This window comes from Taudactylus pleione, unplaced genomic scaffold, assembly GCF_031769625.1.
Source record: "Taudactylus pleione unplaced genomic scaffold, aTauple2 ptg000016l, whole genome shotgun sequence".
Taxonomy (NCBI): Eukaryota; Metazoa; Chordata; class Amphibia; order Anura; family Myobatrachidae; genus Taudactylus; species Taudactylus pleione.
The window spans coordinates 19,683,783-19,688,743 of record NW_028284418.1 but is presented as its reverse complement, the minus strand read 5'-3'; the positions used below and the strand labels follow the sequence as shown (position 1 = coordinate 19,688,743).

Below are 4,961 nucleotides of genomic sequence, written 5' to 3'. Positions count from 1 at the left end.
CTTCTGCATATTACACTCATCATAATTATATATATATTTTTTACCTGTTTCAGCATATTGCACAAGAAGATTACTGCTTCCCATTGAAAACAGGGTCCACTCTACTCTAATGTTTGTATCATGTTCACATAATTTCAGTGCCACCTGGAGGGCCATTCCAGCTAAGCAACCACACTGGGGCACCACCACACAGTGGACTCAGTGCAACCTCCGCAACCTTGTTGCTGGGCCCAGGAAGTGCTGGGCACTTCCAGGCAACTCAGATGCATCTTGGGCCAGACATGACCCTACAGATGGTGACACTGCAGTGTTGCTAAAGCCATCCTTATCCACTCACAGTGAGTCAATGACATTGAGCCAGGCTCTGGTGCTTAAGAGCTGAGTCTAAGGAAGCTGATGGGGGCTAAAGACTGCGCTGAGGGGCTGCAGAATATGCTGAGGTCAGTGATGGGGAAAAGGGGCTAAAGTGATGAGGGGCTAAGGACTGGGAAGATGGGTTAAGGGCTGTGCTGATGGGCTGAGGACTGTGCCATGGGGATGAGGAGAGTGATGAAAGGCTGAGGAAAGTGATGAGGTGCTGTAGACAGTGATGAGGTGCCAATGAAAAATAATCAATTCTTGAATCAATGTGTTTATTTTTTTCCTGTGCAGCCAATGTGTGTGTTTTTTTTCTGTGGGAACCAATGTATGAGTTTTTTTTCCCTGCGGACCAATGTGTGTGTTTTTTTTCTCTGTAAATGCCAATTTCTGTTTATATGTGTTTGTGTTTATTTTTCCCTGTGGCCATCAATGTGTGTTTTTTTTTCTTTTCAAGGAAAATATTTGTGTTATTTTTCATGTTGGGGCCAATGTGTGTGTGTGTTTTTTTTCCCTGTGGGGGCTTGACTCCTTGGTATTTCTTTGTTTCTCTTCTATGAAATAATTTCTTTTATTAAAAACTAGGAAATATATTTTCTAGTTAATAAAGGTATTAATTATGGATATAGGGTCAGGTACAGCAGTGCGCGCAAGTGCACTGCTGAAGGGCGATTTCAGTCTATTGGGAATCTGCTCGTGCGCAGGACCCACTCTGTGAGTTTGCTAAATGGGTCCTGCTAAGATGCATGCAAGCTCTTGAATGCCTCTGCCTCATTGACACACAGAGGTATTTAAGGAGCAGTGCAGGGGCTGACCCGGACAGCATTCCTGGAAACTGGGGCATGTCCACCATGTTTTACAGGAGTGGGCAGCCCAGGGACTGCATGGATGTATGCAGTCTGCTGGGCTCACAAGCCGGCCAACCTGAGTAAGCTGAGGCTTACTCAACTGGCCAGCCATCAGGCGCCATCCACCATCGCCCACCAATGGTTGCGATGGTGATCCCTGAATGCAACCTCCATTGCATAGCTGGGATCACAGATGCAGCAGCAGGGGGTGTCATACAGAAGGATAACTATTTAAAAGCATCAAATGGATGTTATCGGAAGTGAGAGAGGAAATTGCAATATGTAATATTGTAGACTGCTATGTTTATTAGGCTATTTTATTGCCTGAATTGGACAAAGAAAAGGCCAAAATTGTTGTTTTGGAGTGAAAGCAAAAAAACTTCTCCCCCTCTCTCCAAGTTGTTCAAAATGCTAAAATCTACCATGAGGGTGGTTCAATAAATTAGGTAACAAGACCTTTCATAGCTTAAATGTATTATGCACTTATATATATATATATATATATATATATATATACAGTCAGGTGCATAAATATTGGGACATTGACAGAATTTTCATATTTTGGCCTCTATTCACCACCACAATGGCTTTGAAATGAAACAAACAAGATGTGATTTAACTGCAGACTTTCAGATTTAATTTGAGGGTAATTACATCCAAATCATGTGAACAGTGTAGGAATTACAACGGTTTCTATATGTGCCTCCCACTTTTTAAGGGGCCAAAAGTAATGGGACAAACTAAACAATCCTAAATCTTACTTTCACTTTTTAATACTTTGTTGCAAATCCTTTACAGGCAATTACAGACTGAAGTCTGGAACGCATAGACATCACCAGATGATGGGTTTCATCCCTGGTGATGCTCTGCCAGGCCTCTTCTGCAAATGTCTTCAGTTCCTGCTTGTTCTTGGGGCATTTTCCCTTCACTTTTGTCTTCATCAAGTGAAATCCAAGCTCAATCGGATTCAGGTCAGGGGATTGACTTGGCCATTGCATAACATTCCACTTTTTAGCCTTAAAAAACCCTTTGGTTGCTTTTGCAGTATGCTTCGGGTCATTGTCCATCTGCACTGTGAAGCGCCGTCCAATGAGTTCTGAAGCATTTGACTGAATATGAGCATATAATATTGCCAGAAATACTTCAGAATTCATTCTGCTGCTTTTGACAGCAGTCACATCATCAATAAATACAAGGGAACCAGTTCCATTGGCAGCCATACATGCCCACACCATGACACTACCACCACCATGCTTCACTGATGAGGTGGTATGTTTTGGACCGTGAGCAGTTCCTTTCCTTCTCCATACTCTTCTCTTCCCATCTCTCTGGTACAAGTTGATCTTTGTCTCATCTGTCCATAGGATGTTGTTCCAGAACTGTAATGGCTTTTTTAGATTTTGTTTGTCAAACTCTAATCTGGTCTTCCTGTTTTTGAGGCTCACCAAAGGTTTACATCTTGTGGTGAACCCTTTATATTCACTCTTGTGAAGTCTTCTCTTGATTGTTGACTTTGATACATATACACCTACCTCCTGGAGAGTGTTCTTGATTTGGCCAACTGTTGTGAAGGGGTTTTTCTTCACCAGGGAAATAATTCTTCTGTCATCCACCACAGTTGTTTTCCGTGGTCTTCCGGATCTTTTGGTGTTGCTGAGCTCTCCGGTGCATTCTTTCTTTTTAAGAATGTTCCAAACAGTTGATTTGGCCACACCTAATGTTTTTGCTATCTCTCTGATGGGTTTGTTTTGATTTTTCAGCCTAATGATGGCTTGCTTCACTGATAGTGACAGCTCTTTGGATCTTATATTGAGAGTCGACAGCAACTGATTGCAAATGCAAATGTCACACCTAGAATCAACTCCAGACCTTTTACCTTTTACTTAATTGATAATGAAATAACGAGGGAATAGCCCACACCTGTCCATGAAATAGCTTTGGAGTTGATAGTCCCATTATTACTTTTGGCCCCTTAAAAAGTGGGAGGCACATATAGAAACCATTGTAATTCCTACACTGTTCACCTGATTTGGATGTAATTACCCTCAAATTAAATCTGAAAGTCTGCAGTTAAAGCACATCTTGTTTGTTTCATTTCAAAGCCATTGTGGTGGTGAATAGAGGCCAAAATATGAAAATTCTGTCAATGTCCCAATATTTATGTTCCTGACTGTATATATATCAAAACACAGTGGCACTCACGGGTCCTGTATACAAGCATGGCAGTTAGTAACAGCCCAAATGTTTCCTCCACAACCCGGTCGGCGCCACCTGGCAGATGATGTCATCAGCATGCGTTCCCTGAACTCCAGCATGCGCGATGACATCATATGGCAATGGAGCGCGGTGCTGCATGCTGCTGTCATTCAGCCAAGTCGCAGGCACTCAGACCAGTGGGAGGAGTCTGCGGCCATGATTGACACATACATAGTACAATACCTGTGAGAAAAATAAATAAACAATAACAGAATGACAAAGTGATGTGTGGGCTGGGAATAGAAACAAACCAGACATAAAGAATACACCAGATGAGGTGAGGGTGAAGAATACCAAGGAATGAACGGGGAAATAAACAGGAACATAAGGAAACAAAATCAATATATGACACAGCTTCATAGGTATAAAGAAACAAAGCATAAAGAATAATGTTCGTGTTAAAGATAAGTTACAGTAAAAGTATACAGTAAAAGTATACACAGGCATACAGAACGCCTGTTAAAGGAAAGTGATAACTGTACTTATGTGAAGCCAATGGTGTCAAAATATCACAGAGAATCACTTTGCTAGTGAATGGATATGAACCCCATAAGTGTCTGAAATATCAATTATAGAAAAGTCAGTCTATTTGACATGTACTGGTGGTGAGTCAATAACAAATACGCTCTAATCACACTTACAAAAAATGATGCAAACACAACATGGTGCAAACAAGTCTGCGAGCAATGTCAAAAAATATAAAAACTAAAATGTGGTATATACTGATGAAAAAAAGAAAACCATAAGAACATTGAAAGCAATTGCCTATGGTTGCGGTGGCAACCATTGGAGTATTGGAAACAAAACTGTAGAATGCTGTATAGTTAACTTACAACACCTGGTATTCCAAGGAGGTCTCCCATCCTTGTACTAACCAGGCCAGATACTGTATAGCTTCCAAGATCGGATGAGATCGGGTACATTCAGTGCTGTATGGTTGTAAGTAACTGAAGTTCAAATATCACAGTACACATGATGATCCAGATGGAGGCCATTCAATAACCAAATGTGAGTATACTTTCATGCTCATGCAACACCAAAGAAAAAATATGTATATAATATATATATGAATATATCTATGTATGATATATATGCATCATAAGTAAAGTCATTTTGGCATGTTTTTGGTGGGCCTGTTTGGTGGTAGGTGTGTGGTGGCGAATCTGTCTTGACAAAGGTTCTTTTGGGACCGAAATGTCGACTTTGCTATGTTATTCGTTAGTAATTAAAACAATTTTCTACTGAATGGTGAGTGCCCAATCTTGTTTATTGGATTCTGGACTTTGGACCTCATTCAGAGCAAGACACTATTTGCGCTCGCTCGTTCAGAACAAATGGGTGGCTATTCAAATGAACCATTCACTCTTTGTGGTCTGTTCACGCCTCTAGGTCTGAACGAGCGAACCAAACATGCGGTCGTTTTTTGGAAACTCGCATCCTACGTCATGTCCGCTATTTATTAGATTACTCGAGCACATCGACCAGCGTATGAACTGCTCG

At 41.2% G+C, this 4,961-nt stretch overlaps 1 pseudogene; it reads right to left on the bottom strand.

Moving 5' to 3' along the window:
- Window positions 1–4,287: 4,287 nt before the first annotated feature.
- On the bottom strand, window positions 4,288–4,406 carry LOC148541858 (5S ribosomal RNA; annotated as a pseudogene).
- Window positions 4,407–4,961: the final 555 nt, after the last annotated feature.